At 47.3% G+C, this 17,835-nt stretch overlaps 12 non-coding genes and 1 pseudogene across 12 annotated transcripts; all 13 read left to right on the top strand.

Annotated features, from left to right (window-relative positions):
- Positions 1-179: 179 nt before the first annotated feature.
- LOC142692517 (U2 spliceosomal RNA) lies at positions 180-370 on the top strand. The gene has a single exon (XR_012860954.1). It is a non-coding gene; the product is annotated as a U2 spliceosomal RNA (small nuclear RNA).
- Positions 371-1,667: 1,297 nt separating this feature from the next.
- LOC142692350 (U2 spliceosomal RNA) lies at positions 1,668-1,858 on the top strand. Its single transcript, XR_012860802.1, has one exon. It is a non-coding gene; the product is annotated as a U2 spliceosomal RNA (small nuclear RNA).
- A 1,304-nt stretch (positions 1,859-3,162) lies between these two features.
- On the top strand, positions 3,163-3,353 carry LOC142692395 (U2 spliceosomal RNA). Its single transcript, XR_012860843.1, has one exon. It is a non-coding gene; the product is annotated as a U2 spliceosomal RNA (small nuclear RNA).
- A 1,292-nt stretch (positions 3,354-4,645) lies between these two features.
- LOC142692349 (U2 spliceosomal RNA) lies at positions 4,646-4,836 on the top strand. The gene has a single exon (XR_012860801.1). It is a non-coding gene; the product is annotated as a U2 spliceosomal RNA (small nuclear RNA).
- Positions 4,837-6,148: 1,312 nt separating this feature from the next.
- On the top strand, positions 6,149-6,339 carry LOC142692348 (U2 spliceosomal RNA). Its single transcript, XR_012860800.1, has one exon. It is a non-coding gene; the product is annotated as a U2 spliceosomal RNA (small nuclear RNA).
- Positions 6,340-7,635: 1,296 nt separating this feature from the next.
- Positions 7,636-7,826, top strand: LOC142692347 (U2 spliceosomal RNA). Its single transcript, XR_012860799.1, has one exon. It is a non-coding gene; the product is annotated as a U2 spliceosomal RNA (small nuclear RNA).
- A 1,304-nt stretch (positions 7,827-9,130) lies between these two features.
- On the top strand, positions 9,131-9,307 carry LOC142692182 (U2 spliceosomal RNA; annotated as a pseudogene).
- Positions 9,308-9,687: 380 nt separating this feature from the next.
- Positions 9,688-9,878, top strand: LOC142692346 (U2 spliceosomal RNA). Its single transcript, XR_012860798.1, has one exon. It is a non-coding gene; the product is annotated as a U2 spliceosomal RNA (small nuclear RNA).
- A 1,292-nt stretch (positions 9,879-11,170) lies between these two features.
- Positions 11,171-11,361, top strand: LOC142692344 (U2 spliceosomal RNA). Its single transcript, XR_012860797.1, has one exon. It is a non-coding gene; the product is annotated as a U2 spliceosomal RNA (small nuclear RNA).
- A 1,284-nt stretch (positions 11,362-12,645) lies between these two features.
- LOC142692343 (U2 spliceosomal RNA) lies at positions 12,646-12,836 on the top strand. The gene has a single exon (XR_012860796.1). It is a non-coding gene; the product is annotated as a U2 spliceosomal RNA (small nuclear RNA).
- A 1,280-nt stretch (positions 12,837-14,116) lies between these two features.
- On the top strand, positions 14,117-14,307 carry LOC142692342 (U2 spliceosomal RNA). The gene has a single exon (XR_012860795.1). It is a non-coding gene; the product is annotated as a U2 spliceosomal RNA (small nuclear RNA).
- Positions 14,308-15,598: 1,291 nt separating this feature from the next.
- LOC142692341 (U2 spliceosomal RNA) lies at positions 15,599-15,789 on the top strand. The gene has a single exon (XR_012860794.1). It is a non-coding gene; the product is annotated as a U2 spliceosomal RNA (small nuclear RNA).
- A 1,296-nt stretch (positions 15,790-17,085) lies between these two features.
- LOC142692339 (U2 spliceosomal RNA) lies at positions 17,086-17,276 on the top strand. The gene has a single exon (XR_012860792.1). It is a non-coding gene; the product is annotated as a U2 spliceosomal RNA (small nuclear RNA).
- The last annotated feature ends 559 nt before the right edge of the window (positions 17,277-17,835 follow it).

The following is a 17,835-nucleotide window of genomic DNA, read 5'->3' as shown; positions in this document are numbered from 1 at the left end:
TGCAAGCAAAAGAAGCAAATCCTGTCTGGCTTCCTCTCCGGCCTTTATTCACCTCCCGTGTAGCTGTGAGTGTGTGAGCCTGCAGGGCCCCATGGAATTGCCTAGAAGTAGGCTGAATCGCTGCAAGGGCTGAACAGCAGTATCGGGCAGGCTCGGGCAACGCGCGGCCCGTTCGGGTTATCGCTTCTCGGCCTTTTGGCTAAGATCAAGTGTAGTATCTGTTCTTATCAGTTTAATATCTGATACGTCCCCTATCTGGGGACCATATATTAAATGGATTTTTAGAACAGGGAGATGGAAATAGAGCTTGCTCTGTCCACTCCACGCATTGACCTGGTATTGCAGTATTTCCAGGAACGGTGCACCCTTTCCTTATGTGTTGACTAAAAGCAGATTCCAAAAGTGTTTTTTGTCTTTGCTATTGTTTCTGTCTTTCTGAAGGGATCTCCCCTTTTAATCCCATTATTTCAACACCTGTTGGACAATGCATGAGTGATAATGAGCTCATTGATTAAATGCAATTAATGAATAGATTGCCACCTCTTGTTGTGTGTCGTCTGTGTTTCTGTGTTTCCGGCATTTCACATTGGAACACCTCATTCACCTTCCTTGTCTTCTCTCCGCCCTCCCTTTTAGGTAAGTTAAAGAGCTGCACCTGAGCCAGCCACTGATTGATTGATTGATTGATTGATTGATTGATTGATTGATTGATTGATTGATTGATTGATGCAGCACAACAGTCAAATAGTGGAGTGGAGTAGGGGAACAGCAAACAGCCAATAAAGCAGCCCGCCCGCTCGCCTGCCCGCCACAATGGACCTACCTGTGTACACTAGATGGATGTGATGGAATGTACTGTCGTCCCTACATTTCAAGAAGAAGTAAGAATTGCAGTTGCAACAAAGCCTTGCTTGCCTACAAAGAGAGCAGCAATTTGGATTTGTTACTATGTTACCTAGAAGAATAACAAACTGTGCAAGGATGGAGGTTGTAGGAGCAAGGAGAAGTTGTCTGTAAAGTTGGTGGATGCCTATTTTCCATTTTGCAGTCCCTTGTCTCCCTCTTGTGGCCTCCTGGAGGCAACTAGCTGTGCAAAAAAAAAGACAGCCTGGCGGCCGGCTGTTGCAGTGTTGCCCTCTCAGGCAACACTGAGTGACTGACTGAGCCTCACCGTCTTATATAAAGTTCAGACGGAACTTTGCACGTGTCATAGTGGAGCCCTCAGGATTCCAGAGCCAGCTTTCTGACATCATAATGGGGCCTCAGAGATAAAAGCCTGGGCCCAGGCAGTGTTGGTCAGTGCTGCTCAGCAGGCAGCACTGGACTGGACTGGATTACAGCTGATACAAGGTGTGAAGGAACAAGGGGTGGCTGTGGGCATGCACTTGCTGCCGCTGCCAGTGTTTATCTGCATGGCAGCAGGGCATTTGGGCGTTGCCAGGAAGGCGTTTTTATGTAGATTCCTCCTCTTTCAGCACTGCATTGTGGTGCAAGCAAAAGAAGCAAATCCTGTCTGGCTTCCTCTCCGGCCTTTATTCACCTCCCGTGTAGCTGTGAGTGTGTGAGCCTGCAGGGCCCCATGGAATTGCCTAGAAGTAGGCTGAATCGCTGCAAGGGCTGAACAGCAGTATCGGGCAGGCTCGGGCAACGCGCGGCCCGTTCGGGTTATCGCTTCTCGGCCTTTTGGCTAAGATCAAGTGTAGTATCTGTTCTTATCAGTTTAATATCTGATACGTCCCCTATCTGGGGACCATATATTAAATGGATTTTTAGAACAGGGAGATGGAAATAGAGCTTGCTCTGTCCACTCCACGCATTGACCTGGTATTGCAGTATTTCCAGGACCGGTGCACCCTTTCCTTATGTGTTGACTAAAAGCAGATTCCAAAAGTGTTTTTTGTCTTTGCTATTGTTTCTGTCTTTCTGAAGGGATCTCCCCTTTTAATCCCATTATTTCAACACCTGTTGGACAATGCATGAGTGATAATGAGCTCATTGATTAAATGCAATTAATGAATAGATTGCCACCTCTTGTTGTGTGTCGTCTGTGTTTCTGTGTTTCCGGCATTTCACATTGGAACACCTCATTCACCTTCCTTGTCTTCTCTCCGCCCTCCCTTTTAGGTAAGTTAAAGAGCTGCACCTGAGCCAGCCACTGATTGATTGATTGATTGATTGATTGATTGATTGATTGATTGATTGATTGATTGATTGATTGATTGATGCAGCACAACAGTCAAATAGTGGAGTGGAGTAGGGGAACAGCAAACAGCCAATAAAGCAGCCCGCCCGCTCGCCTGCCCGCCACAATGGACCTACCTGTGTACACTAGATGGATGTGATGGAATGTACTGTCGTCCCTACATTTCAAGAAGAAGTAAGAATTGCAGTTGCAACAAAGCCTTGCTTGCCTACAAAGAGAGCAGCAATTTGGATTTGTTACTATGTTACCTAGAAGAATAACAAACTGTGCAAGGATGGAGGTTGTAGGAGCAAGGAGAAGTTGTCTGTAAAGTTGGTGGATGCCTATTTTCCATTTTGCAGTCCCTTGTCTCCCTCTTGTGGCCTCCTGGAGGCAACTAGCTGTGCAAAAAAAAGACAGCCTGGCGGCCGGCTGTTGCAGTGTTGCCCTCTCAGGCAACACTGAGTGACTGACTGAGCCTCACCGTCTTATATAAAGTTCAGACGGAACTTTGCACGTGTCATAGTGGAGCCCTCAGGATTCCAGAGCCAGCTTTCTGACATCATAATGGGGCCTCAGAGATAAAAGCCTGGGCCCAGGCAGTGTTGGTCAGTGCTGCTCAGCAGGCAGCACTGGACTGGACTGGATTACAGCTGATACAAGGTGTGAAGGAACAAGGGGTGGCTGTGGGCATGCACTTGCTGCCGCTGCCAGTGTTTATCTGCATGGCAGCAGGGCATTTGGGCGTTGCCAGGAAGGCGTTTTTATGTAGATTCCTCCTCTTTCAGCACTGCATTGTGGTGCAAGCAAAAGAAGCAAATCCTGTCTGGCTTCCTCTCCGGCCTTTATTCACCTCCCGTGTAGCTGTGAGTGTGTGAGCCTGCAGGGCCCCATGGAATTGCCTAGAAGTAGGCTGAATCGCTGCAAGGGCTGAACAGCAGTATCGGGCAGGCTCGGGCAACGCGCGGCCCGTTCGGGTTATCGCTTCTCGGCCTTTTGGCTAAGATCAAGTGTAGTATCTGTTCTTATCAGTTTAATATCTGATACGTCCCCTATCTGGGGACCATATATTAAATGGATTTTTAGAACAGGGAGATGGAAATAGAGCTTGCTCTGTCCACTCCACGCATTGACCTGGTATTGCAGTATTTCCAGGAACGGTGCACCCTTTCCTTATGTGTTGACTAAAAGCAGATTCCAAAAGTGTTTTTTGTCTTTGCTATTGTTTCTGTCTTTCTGAAGGGATCTCCCCTTTTAATCCCATTATTTCAACACCTGTTGGACAATGCATGAGTGATAATGAGCTCATTGATTAAATGCAATTAATGAATAGATTGCCACCTCTTGTTGTGTGTCGTCTGTGTTTCTGTGTTTCCGGCATTTCACATTGGAACACCTCATTCACCTTCCTTGTCTTCTCTCCGCCCTCCCTTTTAGGTAAGTTAAAGAGCTGCACCTGAGCCAGCCACTGATTGATTGATTGATTGATTGATTGATTGATTGATTGATTGATTGATTGATTGATGCAGCACAACAGTCAAATAGTGGAGTGGAGTAGGGGAACAGCAAACAGCCAATAAAGCAGCCCGCCCGCTCGCCTGCCCGCCACAATGGACCTACCTGTGTACACTAGATGGATGTGATGGAATGTACTGTCGTCCCTACATTTCAAGAAGAAGTAAGAATTGCAGTTGCAACAAAGCCTTGCTTGCCTACAAAGAGAGCAGCAATTTGGATTTGTTACTATGTTACCTAGAAGAATAACAAACTGTGCAAGGATGGAGGTTGTAGGAGCAAGGAGAAGTTGTCTGTAAAGTTGGTGGATGCCTATTTTCCATTTTGCAGTCCCTTGTCTCCCTCTTGTGGCTTCCTGGAGGCAACTAGCTGTGCAAAAAAAAGACAGCCTGGCGGCCGGCTGTTGCAGTGTTGCCCTCTCAGGCAACACTGAGTGACTGACTGAGCCTCACCGTCTTATATAAAGTTCAGACGGAACTTTGCACGTGTCATAGTGGAGCCCTCAGGATTCCAGAGCCAGCTTTCTGACATCATAATGGGGCCTCAGAGATAAAAGCCTGGGCCCAGGCAGTGTTGGTCAGTGCTGCTCAGCAGGCAGCACTGGACTGGACTGGATTACAGCTGATACAAGGTGTGAAGGAACAAGGGGTGGCTGTGGGCATGCACTTGCTGCCGCTGCCAGTGTTTATCTGCATGGCAGCAGGGCATTTGGGCGTTGCCAGGAAGGCGTTTTTATGTAGATTCCTCCTCTTTCAGCACTGCATTGTGGTGCAAGCAAAAGAAGCAAATCCTGTCTGGCTTCCTCTCCGGCCTTTATTCACCTCCCGTGTAGCTGTGAGTGTGTGAGCCTGCAGGGCCCCATGGAATTGCCTAGAAGTAGGCTGAATCGCTGCAAGGGCTGAACAGCAGTATCGGGCAGGCTCGGGCAACGCGCGGCCCGTTCGGGTTATCGCTTCTCGGCCTTTTGGCTAAGATCAAGTGTAGTATCTGTTCTTATCAGTTTAATATCTGATACGTCCCCTATCTGGGGACCATATATTAAATGGATTTTTAGAACAGGGAGATGGAAATAGAGCTTGCTCTGTCCACTCCACGCATTGACCTGGTATTGCAGTATTTCCAGGACCGGTGCACCCTTTCCTTATGTGTTGACTAAAAGCAGATTCCAAAAGTGTTTTTTGTCTTTGCTATTGTTTCTGTCTTTCTGAAGGGATCTCCCCTTTTAATCCCATTATTTCAACACCTGTTGGAAAATGCATGAGTGATAATGAGCTCATTGATTAAATGCAATTAATGAATAGATTGCCACCTCTTGTTGTGTGTCGTCTGTGTTTCTGTGTTTCCGGCATTTCACATTGGAACACCTCATTCACCTTCCTTGTCTTCTCTCCGCCCTCCCTTTTAGGTAAGTTAAAGAGCTGCACCTGAGCCAGCCACTGATTGATTGATTGATTGATTGATTGATTGATTGATTGATTGATTGATTGATTGATTGATTGATTGATTGATTGATGCAGCACAACAGTCAAATAGTGGAGTGGAGTAGGGGAACAGCAAACAGCCAATAAAGCAGCCCGCCCGCTCGCCTGCCCGCCACAATGGACCTACCTGTGTACACTAGATGGATGTGATGGAATGTACTGTCGTCCCTACATTTCAAGAAGAAGTAAGAATTGCAGTTGCAACAAAGCCTTGCTTGCCTACAAAGAGAGCAGCAATTTGGATTTGTTACTATGTTACCTAGAAGAATAACAAACTGTGCAAGGATGGAGGTTGTAGGAGCAAGGAGAAGTTGTCTGTAAAGTTGGTGGATGCCTATTTTCCATTTTGCAGTCCCTTGTCTCCCTCTTGTGGCCTCCTGGAGGCAACTAGCTGTGCAAAAAAAAGACAGCCTGGCGGCCGGCTGTTGCAGTGTTGCCCTCTCAGGCAACACTGAGTGACTGACTGAGCCTCACCGTCTTATATAAAGTTCAGACGGAACTTTGCACGTGTCATAGTGGAGCCCTCAGGATTCCAGAGCCAGCTTTCTGACATCATAATGGGGCCTCAGAGATAAAAGCCTGGGCCCAGGCAGTGTTGGTCAGTGCTGCTCAGCAGGCAGCACTGGACTGGACTGGATTACAGCTGATACAAGGTGTGAAGGAACAAGGGGTGGCTGTGGGCATGCACTTGCTGCCGCTGCCAGTGTTTATCTGCATGGCAGCAGGGCATTTGGGCGTTGCCAGGAAGGCGTTTTTATGTAGATTCCTCCTCTTTCAGCACTGCATTGTGGTGCAAGCAAAAGAAACAAATCCTGTCTGGCTTCCTCTCCGGCCTTTATTCACCTCCCGTGTAGCTGTGAGTGTGTGAGCCTGCAGGGCCCCATGGAATTGCCTAGAAGTAGGCTGAATCGCTGCAAGGGCTGAACAGCAGTATCGGGCAGGCTCGGGCAACGCGCGGCCCGTTCGGGTTATCGCTTCTCGGCCTTTTGGCTAAGATCAAGTGTAGTATCTGTTCTTATCAGTTTAATATCTGATACGTCCCCTATCTGGGGACCATATATTAAATGGATTTTTAGAACAGGGAGATGGAAATAGAGCTTGCTCTGTCCACTCCACGCATTGACCTGGTATTGCAGTATTTCCAGGACCGGTGCACCCTTTCCTTATGTGTTGACTAAAAGCAGATTCCAAAAGTGTTTTTTGTCTTTGCTATTGTTTCTGTCTTTCTGAAGGGATCTCCCCTTTTAATCCCATTATTTCAACACCTGTTGGACAATGCATGAGTGATAATGAGCTCATTGATTAAATGCAATTAATGAATAGATTGCCACCTCTTGTTGTGTGTCGTCTGTGTTTCTGTGTTTCCGGCATTTCACATTGGAACACCTCATTCACCTTCCTTGTCTTCTCTCCGCCCTCCCTTTTAGGTAAGTTAAAGAGCTGCACCTGAGCCAGCCACTGATTGATTGATTGATTGATTGATTGATTGATTGATTGATTGATTGATTGATTGATTGATGCAGCACAACAGTCAAATAGTGGAGTGGAGTAGGGGAACAGCAAACAGCCAATAAAGCAGCCCGCCCGCTCGCCTGCCCGCCACAATGGACCTACCTGTGTACACTAGATGGATGTGATGGAATGTACTGTCGTCCCTACATTTCAAGAAGAAGTAAGAATTGCAGTTGCAACAAAGCCTTGCTTGCCTACAAAGAGAGCAGCAATTTGGATTTGTTACTATGTTACCTAGAAGAATAACAAACTGTGCAAGGATGGAGGTTGTAGGAGCAAGGAGAAGTTGTCTGTAAAGTTGGTGGATGCCTATTTTCCATTTTGCAGTCCCTTGTCTCCCTCTTGTGGCCTCCTGGAGGCAACTAGCTGTGCAAAAAAAAGACAGCCTGGCGGCCGGCTGTTGCAGTGTTGCCCTCTCAGGCAACACTGAGTGACTGACTGAGCCTCACCGTCTTATATAAAGTTCAGACGGTACTTTGCACGTGTCATAGTGGAGCCCTCAGGATTCCAGAGCCAGCTTTCTGACATCATAATGGGGCCTCAGAGATAAAAGCCTGGGCCCAGGCAGTGTTGGTCAGTGCTGCTCAGCAGGCAGCACTGGACTGGACTGGATTACAGCTGATACAAGGTGTGAAGGAACAAGGGGTGGCTGTGGGCATGCACTTGCTGCCGCTGCCAGTGTTTATCTGCATGGCAGCAGGGCATTTGGGCGTTGCCAGGAAGGCGTTTTTATGTAGATTCCTCCTCTTTCAGCACTGCATTGTGGTGCAAGCAAAAGAAGCAAATCCTGTCTGGCTTCCTCTCCGGCCTTTATTCACCTCCCGTGTAGCTGTGAGTGTGTGAGCCTGCAGGGCCCCATGGAATTGCCTAGAAGTAGGCTGAATCGCTGCAAGGGCTGAACAGCAGTATCGGGCAGGCTCGGGCAACGCGCGGCCCGTTCGGGTTATCGCTTCTCGGCCTTTTGGCTAAGATCAAGTGTAGTATCTGTTCTTATCAGTTTAATATCTGATACGTCCCCTATCTGGGGACCATATATTAAATGGATTTTTAGAACAGGGAGATGGAAATAGAGCTTGCTCTGTCCACTCCACGCATTGACCTGGTATTGCAGTATTTCCAGGACCGGTGCACCCTTTCCTTATGTGTTGACTAAAAGCAGATTCCAAAAGTGTTTTTTGTCTTTGCTATTGTTTCTGTCTTTCTGAAGGGATCTCCCCTTTTAATCCCATTATTTCAACACCTGTTGGACAATGCATGAGTGATAATGAGCTCATTGATTAAATGCAATTAATGAATAGATTGCCACCTCTTGTTGTGTGTCGTCTGTGTTTCTGTGTTTCCGGCATTTCACATTGGAACACCTCATTCACCTTCCTTGTCTTCTCTCCGCCCTCCCTTTTAGGTACGTTAAAGAGCTGCACCTGAGCCAGCCACTGATTGATTGATTGATTGATTGATTGATTGATTGATTGATTGATTGATTGATTGATTGATTGATTGATGCAGCACAACAGTCAAATAGTGGAGTGGAGTAGGGGAACAGCAAACAGCCAATAAAGCAGCCCGCCCGCGCGCCTGCCCGCCACAATGGACCTACCTGTGTACACTAGATGGATGTGATGGAATGTACTGTCGTCCCTACATTTCAAGAAGAAGTAAGAATTGCAGTTGCAACAAAGCCTTGCTTGCCTACAAAGAGAGCAGCAATTTGGATTTGTTACTATGTTACCTAGAAGAATAACAAACTGTGCAAGGATGGAGGTTGTAGGAGCAAGGAGAAGTTGTCTGTAAAGTTGGTGGATGCCTATTTTCCATTTTGCAGTCCCTTGTCTCCCTCTTGTGGCCTCCTGGAGGCAACTAGCTGTGCAAAAAAAAGACAGCCTGGCGGCCGGCTGTTGCAGTGTTGCCCTCTCAGGCAACACTGAGTGACTGACTGAGCCTCACCGTCTTATATAAAGTTCAGACGGAACTTTGCACGTGTCATAGTGGAGCCCTCAGGATTCCAGAGCCAGCTTTCTGACATCATAATGGGGCCTCAGAGATAAAAGCCTGGGCCCAGGCAGTGTTGGTCAGTGCTGCTCAGCAGGCAGCACTGGACTGGACTGGATTACAGCTGATACAAGGTGTGAAGGAACAAGGGGTGGCTGTGGGCATGCACTTGCTGCCGCTGCCAGTGTTTATCTGCATGGCAGCAGGGCATTTGGGCGTTGCCAGGAAGGCGTTTTTATGTAGATTCCTCCTCTTTCAGCACTGCATTGTGGTGCAAGCAAAAGAAGCAAATCCTGTCTGGCTTCCTCTCCGGCCTTTATTCACCTCCCGTGTAGCTGTGAGTGTGTGAGCCTGCAGGGCCCCATGGAATTGCCTAGAAGTAGGCTGAATCGCTGCAAGGGCTGAACAGCAGTATCGGGCAGGCTCGGGCAACGCGCGGCCCGTTCGGGTTATCGCTTCTCGGCCTTTTGGCTAAGATCAAGTGTAGTATTAAGCAGCGATTAAGCAGAGGTCGCCCTCCTGGTCTTGATCTCCTATTTATCCTCTTATACGCAGGTGTAGGTATATTACTTTACATGTCATTTTTACTTAAGATTGTACCTTATATATATTCTCTACACTTACTTATGTGTTCATCTGTGCAAAAGCGTACCATGCCTAGTACCTGCTCATTAATATATATTTATGCACTTTAGCCATTTATAGGTTGTGTCAGACCATTTTTACATCTGGGGGGCCATGCTGCTTTTACGTTCGGATTCCGTTTGTGTTCAAGGGTCCATGGCATTTTAGTATGTCTAAGTGTTATACGTTTTCTTCATGTGTCTAATTTACTTTAATAAAGATTTTTTGTATTTTTTCAAACACCTGGTCGTGACTTGTTTCTTGTTCTGGTTTAGTTGTAATTAGTCACTAGGACCACTAGTATTATTCGGGTTTTTATTCGGTTTGCTAAGGGCTGAACAGCAGTATCGGGCAGGCTCGGGCAACGCGCGGCCCGTTCGGGTTATCGCTTCTCGGCCTTTTGGCTAAGATCAAGTGTAGTATCTGTTCTTATCAGTTTAATATCTGATACGTCCCCTATCTGGGGACCATATATTAAATGGATTTTTAGAACAGGGAGATGGAAATAGAGCTTGCTCTGTCCACTCCACGCATTGACCTGGTATTGCAGTATTTCCAGGACCGGTGCACCCTTTCCTTATGTGTTGACTAAAAGCAGATTCCAAAAGTGTTTTTTGTCTTTGCTATTGTTTCTGTCTTTCTGAAGGGATCTCCCCTTTTAATCCCATTATTTCAACACCTGTTGGACAATGCATGAGTGATAATGAGCTCATTGATTAAATGCAATTAATGAATAGATTGCCACCTCTTGTTGTGTGTCGTCTGTGTTTCTGTGTTTCCGGCATTTCACATTGGAACACCTCATTCACCTTCCTTGTCTTCTCTCCGCCCTCCCTTTTAGGTAAGTTAAAGAGCTGCACCTGAGCCAGCCACTGATTGATTGATTGATTGATTGATTGATTGATTGATTGATTGATTGATTGATTGATGCAGCACAACAGTCAAATAGTGGAGTGGAGTAGGGGAACAGCAAACAGCCAATAAAGCAGCCCGCCCGCTCGCCTGCCCGCCACAATGGACCTACCTGTGTACACTAGATGGATGTGATGGAATGTACTGTCGTCCCTACATTTCAAGAAGAAGTAAGAATTGCAGTTGCAACAAAGCCTTGCTTGCCTACAAAGAGAGCAGCAATTTGGATTTGTTACTATGTTACCTAGAAGAATAACAAACTGTGCAAGGATGGAGGTTGTAGGAGCAAGGAGAAGTTGTCTGTAAAGTTGGTGGATGCCTATTTTCCATTTTGCAGTCCCTTGTCTCCCTCTTGTGGCCTCCTGGAGGCAACTAGCTGTGCAAAAAAAAGACAGCCTGGCGGCCGGCTGTTGCAGTGTTGCCCTCTCAGGCAACACTGAGTGACTGACTGAGCCTCACCGTCTTATATAAAGTTCAGACGGAACTTTGCACGTGTCATAGTGGAGCCCTCAGGATTCCAGAGCCAGCTTTCTGACATCATAATGGGGCCTCAGAGATAAAAGCCTGGGCCCAGGCAGTGTTGGTCAGTGCTGCTCAGCAGGCAGCACTGGACTGGACTGGATTACAGCTGATACAAGGTGTGAAGGAACAAGGGGTGGCTGTGGGCATGCACTTGCTGCCGCTGCCAGTGTTTATCTGCATGGCAGCAGGGCATTTGGGCGTTGCCAGGAAGGCGTTTTTATGTAGATTCCTCCTCTTTCAGCACTGCATTGTGGTGCAAGCAAAAGAAGCAAATCCTGTCTGGCTTCCTCTCCGGCCTTTATTCACCTCCCGTGTAGCTGTGAGTGTGTGAGCCTGCAGGGCCCCATGGAATTGCCTAGAAGTAGGCTGAATCGCTGCAAGGGCTGAACAGCAGTATCGGGCAGGCTCGGGCAACGCGCGGCCCGTTCGGGTTATCGCTTCTCGGCCTTTTGGCTAAGATCAAGTGTAGTATCTGTTCTTATCAGTTTAATATCTGATACGTCCCCTATCTGGGGACCATATATTAAATGGATTTTTAGAACAGGGAGATGGAAATAGAGCTTGCTCTGTCCACTCCACGCATTGACCTGGTATTGCAGTATTTCCAGGACCGGTGCACCCTTTCCTTATGTGTTGACTAAAAGCAGATTCCAAAAGTGTTTTTTGTCTTTGCTATTGTTTCTGTCTTTCTGAAGGGATCTCCCCTTTTAATCCCATTATTTCAACACCTGTTGGACAATGCATGAGTGATAATGAGCTCATTGATTAAATGCAATTAATGAATAGATTGCCACCTCTTGTTGTGTGTCGTCTGTGTTTCTGTGTTTCCGGCATTTCACATTGGAACACCTCATTCACCTTCCTTGTCTTCTCTCCGCCCTCCCTTTTAGGTAAGTTAAAGAGCTGCACCTGAGCCAGCCACTGATTGATTGATTGATTGATTGATTGATTGATTGATTGATTGATTGATGCAGCACAACAGTCAAATAGTGGAGTGGAGTAGGGGAACAGCAAACAGCCAATAAAGCAGCCCGCCCGCTCGCCTGCCCGCCACAATGGACCTACCTGTGTACACTAGATGGATGTGATGGAATGTACTGTCGTCCCTACATTTCAAGAAGAAGTAAGAATTGCAGTTGCAACAAAGCCTTGCTTGCCTACAAAGAGAGCAGCAATTTGGATTTGTTACTATGTTACCTAGAAGAATAACAAACTGTGCAAGGATGGAGGTTGTAGGAGCAAGGAGAAGTTGTCTGTAAAGTTGGTGGATGCCTATTTTCCATTTTGCAGTCCCTTGTCTCCCTCTTGTGGCCTCCTGGAGGCAACTAGCTGTGCAAAAAAAAGACAGCCTGGCGGCCGGCTGTTGCAGTGTTGCCCTCTCAGGCAACACTGAGTGACTGACTGAGCCTCACCGTCTTATATAAAGTTCAGACGGAACTTTGCACGTGTCATAGTGGAGCCCTCAGGATTCCAGAGCCAGCTTTCTGACATCATAATGGGGCCTCAGAGATAAAAGCCTGGGCCCAGGCAGTGTTGGTCAGTGCTGCTCAGCAGGCAGCACTGGACTGGACTGGATTACAGCTGATACAAGGTGTGAAGGAACAAGGGGTGGCTGTGGGCATGCACTTGCTGCCGCTGCCAGTGTTTATCTGCATGGCAGCAGGGCATTTGGGCGTTGCCAGGAAGGCGTTTTTATGTAGATTCCTCCTCTTTCAGCACTGCATTGTGGTGCAAGCAAAAGAAGCAAATCCTGTCTGGCTTCCTCTCCGGCCTTTATTCACCTCCCGTGTAGCTGTGAGTGTGTGAGCCTGCAGGGCCCCATGGAATTGCCTAGAAGTAGGCTGAATCGCTGCAAGGGCTGAACAGCAGTATCGGGCAGGCTCGGGCAACGCGCGGCCCGTTCGGGTTATCGCTTCTCGGCCTTTTGGCTAAGATCAAGTGTAGTATCTGTTCTTATCAGTTTAATATCTGATACGTCCCCTATCTGGGGACCATATATTAAATGGATTTTTAGAACAGGGAGATGGAAATAGAGCTTGCTCTGTCCACTCCACGCATTGACCTGGTATTGCAGTATTTCCAGGACCGGTGCACCCTTTCCTTATGTGTTGACTAAAAGCAGATTCCAAAAGTGTTTTTTGTCTTTGCTATTGTTTCTGTCTTTCTGAAGGGATCTCCCCTTTTAATCCCATTATTTCAACACCTGTTGGACAATGCATGAGTGATAATGAGCTCATTGATTAAATGCAATTAATGAATAGATTGCCACCTCTTGTTGTGTGTCGTCTGTGTTTCTGTGTTTCCGGCATTTCACATTGGAACACCTCATTCACCTTCCTTGTCTTCTCTCCGCCCTCCCTTTTAGGTAAGTTAAAGAGCTGCACCTGAGCCAGCCACTGATTGATTGATTGATTGATTGATTGATTGATTGATTGATTGATGCAGCACAACAGTCAAATAGTGGAGTGGAGTAGGGGAACAGCAAACAGCCAATAAAGCAGCCCGCCCGCTCGCCTGCCCGCCACAATGGACCTACCTGTGTACACTAGATGGATGTGATGGAATGTACTGTTGTCCCTACATTTCAAGAAGAAGTAAGAATTGCAGTTGCAACAAAGCCTTGCTTGCCTACAAAGAGAGCAGCAATTTGGATTTGTTACTATGTTACCTAGAAGAATAACAAACTGTGCAAGGATTGAGGTTGTAGGAGCAAAGAGAAGTTGTCTGTAAAGTTGGTGGATGCCTATTTTCCATTTTGCAGTCCCTTGTCTCCCTCTTGTGGCCTCCTGGAGGCAACTAGCTGTGCAAAAAAAAGACAGCCTGGCGGCCGGCTGTTGCAGTGTTGCCCTCTCAGGCAACACTGAGTGACTGACTGAGCCTCACCGTCTTATATAAAGTTCAGACGGAACTTTGCACGTGTCATAGTGGAGCCCTCACGATTCCAGAGCCAGCTTTCTGACATCATAATGGGGCCTCAGAGATAAAAGCCTGGGCCCAGGCAGTGTTGGTCAGTGCTGCTCAGCAGGCAGCACTGGACTGGACTGGATTACAGCTGATACAAGGTGTGAAGGAACAAGGGGTGGCTGTGGGCATGCACTTGCTGCCGCTGCCAGTGTTTATCTGCATGGCAGCAGGGCATTTGGGCGTTGCCAGGAAGGCGTTTTTATGTAGATTCCTCCTCTTTCAGCACTGCATTGTGGTGCAAGCAAAAGAAGCAAATCCTGTCTGGCTTCCTCTCCGGCCTTTATTCACCTCCCGTGTAGCTGTGAGTGTGTGAGCCTGCAGGGCCCCATGGAATTGCCTAGAAGTAGGCTGAATCGCTGCAAGGGCTGAACAGCAGTATCGGGCAGGCTCGGGCAACGCGCGGCCCGTTCGGGTTATCGCTTCTCGGCCTTTTGGCTAAGATCAAGTGTAGTATCTGTTCTTATCAGTTTAATATCTGATACGTCCCCTATCTGGGGACCATATATTAAATGGATTTTTAGAACAGGGAGATGGAAATAGAGCTTGCTCTGTCCACTCCACGCATTGACCTGGTATTGCAGTATTTCCAGGACCGGTGCACCCTTTCCTTATGTGTTGACTAAAAGCAGATTCCAAAAGTGTTTTTTGTCTTTGCTATTGTTTCTGTCTTTCTGAAGGGATCTCCCCTTTTAATCCCATTATTTCAACACCTGTTGGACAATGCATGAGTGATAATGAGCTCATTGATTAAATGCAATTAATGAATAGATTGCCACCTCTTGTTGTGTGTCGTCTGTGTTTCTGTGTTTCCGGCATTTCACATTGGAACACCTCATTCACCTTCCTTGTCTTCTCTCCGCCCTCCCTTTTAGGTAAGTTAAAGAGCTGCACCTGAGCCAGCCACTGATTGATTGATTGATTGATTGATTGATTGATTGATTGATTGATTGATTGATTGATTGATGCAGCACAACAGTCAAATAGTGGAGTGGAGTAGGGGAACAGCAAACAGCCAATAAAGCAGCCCGCCCGCTCGCCTGCCCGCCACAATGGACCTACCTGTGTACACTAGATGGATGTGATGGAATGTACTGTCGTCCCTACATTTCAAGAAGAAGTAAGAATTGCAGTTGCAACAAAGCCTTGCTTGCCTACAAAGAGAGCAGCAATTTGGATTTGTTACTATGTTACCTAGAAGAATAACAAACTGTGCAAGGATGGAGGTTGTAGGAGCAAGGAGAAGTTGTCTGTAAAGTTGGTGGATGCCTATTTTCCATTTTGCAGTCCCTTGTCTCCCTCTTGTGGCCTCCTGGAGGCAACTAGCTGTGCAAAAAAAAGACAGCCTGGCGGCCGGCTGTTGCAGTGATGCCCTCTCAGGCAACACTGAGTGACTGACTGAGCCTCACCGTCTTATATAAAGTTCAGACGGAACTTTGCACGTGTCATAGTGGAGCCCTCAGGATTCCAGAGCCAGCTTTCTGACATCATAATGGGGCCTCAGAGATAAAAGCCTGGGCCCAGGCAGTGTTGGTCAGTGCTGCTCAGCAGGCAGCACTGGACTGGATTACAGCTGATACAAGGTGTGAAGGAACAAGGGGTGGCTGTGGGCATGCACTTGCTGCCGCTGCCAGTGTTTATCTGCATGGCAGCAGGGCATTTGGGCGTTGCCAGGAAGGCGTTTTTATGTAGATTCCTCCTCTTTCAGCACTGCATTGTGGTGCAAGCAAAAGAAGCAAATCCTGTCTGGCTTCCTCTCCGGCCTTTATTCACCTCCCGTGTAGCTGTGAGTGTGTGAGCCTGCAGGGCCCCATGGAATTGCCTAGAAGTAGGCTGAATCGCTGCAAGGGCTGAACAGCAGTATCGGGCAGGCTCGGGCAACGCGCGGCCCGTTCGGGTTATCGCTTCTCGGCCTTTTGGCTAAGATCAAGTGTAGTATCTGTTCTTATCAGTTTAATATCTGATACGTCCCCTATCTGGGGACCATATATTAAATGGATTTTTAGAACAGGGAGATGGAAATAGAGCTTGCTCTGTCCACTCCACGCATTGACCTGGTATTGCAGTATTTCCAGGACCGGTGCACCCTTTCCTTATGTGTTGACTAAAAGCAGATTCCAAAAGTGTTTTTTGTCTTTGCTATTGTTTCTGTCTTTCTGAAGGGATCTCCCCTTTTAATCCCATTATTTCAACACCTGTTGGACAATGCATGAGTGATAATGAGCTCATTGATTAAATGCAATTAATGAATAGATTGCCACCTCTTGTTGTGTGTCGTCTGTGTTTCTGTGTTTCCGGCATTTCACATTGGAACACCTCATTCACCTTCCTTGTCTTCTCTCCGCCCTCCCTTTTAGGTAAGTTAAAGAGCTGCACCTGAGCCAGCCACTGATTGATTGATTGATTGATTGATTGATTGATTGATTGATTGATTGATTGATTGATTGATGCAGCACAACAGTCAAATAGTGGAGTGGAGTAGGGGAACAGCAAACAGCCAATAAAGCAGCCCGCCCGCTCGCCTGCCCGCCACAATGGACCTACCTGTGTACACTAGATGGATGTGATGGAATGTACTGTCGTCCCTACATTTCAAGAAGAAGTAAGAATTGCAGTTGCAACAAAGCCTTGCTTGCCTACAAAGAGAGCAGCAATTTGGATTTGTTACTATGTTACCTAGAAGAATAACAAACTGTGCAAGGATGGAGGTTGTAGGAGCAAGGAGAAGTTGTCTGTAAAGTTGGTGGATGCCTATTTTCCATTTTGCAGTCCCTTGTCTCCCTCTTGTGGCCTCCTGGAGGCAACTAGCTGTGCAAAAAAAAGACAGCCTGGCGGCCGGCTGTTGCAGTGTTGCCCTCTCAGGCAACACTGAGTGACTGACTGAGCCTCACCGTCTTATATAAAGTTCAGACGGAACTTTGCACGTGTCATAGTGGAGCCCTCAGGATTCCAGAGCCAGCTTTCTGACATCATAATGGGGCCTCAGAGATAAAAGCCTGGGCCCAGGCAGTGTTGGTCAGTGCTGCTCAGCAGGCAGCACTGGACTGGACTGGATTACAGCTGATACAAGGTGTGAAGGAACAAGGGGTGGCTGTGGGCATGCACTTGCTGCCGCTGCCAGTGTTTATCTGCATGGCAGCAGGGCATTTGGGCGTTGCCAGGAAGGCGTTTTTATGTAGATTCCTCCTCTTTCAGCACTGCATTGTGGTGCAAGCAAAAGAAGCAAATCCTGTCTGGCTTCCTCTCCGGCCTTTATTCACCTCCCGTGTAGCTGTGAGTGTGTGAGCCTGCAGGGCCCCATGGAATTGCCTAGAAGTAGGCTGAATCGCTGCAAGGGCTGAACAGCAGTATCGGGCAGGCTCGGGCAACGCGCGGCCCGTTCGGGTTATCGCTTCTCGGCCTTTTGGCTAAGATCAAGTGTAGTATCTGTTCTTATCAGTTTAATATCTGATACGTCCCCTATCTGGGGACCATATATTAAATGGATTTTTAGAACAGGGAGATGGAAATAGAGCTTGCTCTGTCCACTCCACGCATTGACCTGGTATTGCAGTATTTCCAGGACCGGTGCACCCTTTCCTTATGTGTTGACTAAAAGCAGATTCCAAAAGTGTTTTTTGTCTTTGCTATTGTTTCTGTCTTTCTGAAGGGATCTCCCCTTTTAATCCCATTATTTCAACACCTGTTGGACAATGCATGAGTGATAATGAGCTCATTGATTAAATGCAATTAATGAATAGATTGCCACCTCTTGTTGTGTGTCGTCTGTGTTTCTGTGTTTCCGGCATTTCACATTGGAACACCTCATTCACCTTCCTTGTCTTCTCTCCGCCCTCCCTTTTAGGTAAGTTAAAGAGCTGCACCTGAGCCAGCCACTGATTGATTGATTGATTGATTGATTGATTGATTGATTGATTGATTGATTGATTGATTGATGCAGCACAACAGTCAAATAGTGGAGTGGAGTAGGGGAACAGCAAACAGCCAATAAAGCAGCCCGCCCGCTCGCCTGCCCGCCACAATGGACCTACCTGTGTACACTAGATGGATGTGATGGAATGTACTGTCGTCCCTACATTTCAAGAAGAAGTAAGAATTGCAGTTGCAACAAAGCCTTGCTTGCCTACAAAGAGAGCA

The sequence above is a fragment of the Rhinoderma darwinii genome, assembly GCF_050947455.1.
Source record: "Rhinoderma darwinii isolate aRhiDar2 chromosome 5 unlocalized genomic scaffold, aRhiDar2.hap1 SUPER_5_unloc_39, whole genome shotgun sequence".
Taxonomy (NCBI): Eukaryota; Metazoa; Chordata; class Amphibia; order Anura; family Rhinodermatidae; genus Rhinoderma; species Rhinoderma darwinii.
This window is presented reverse-complemented; position numbering and strand designations above follow the sequence as displayed.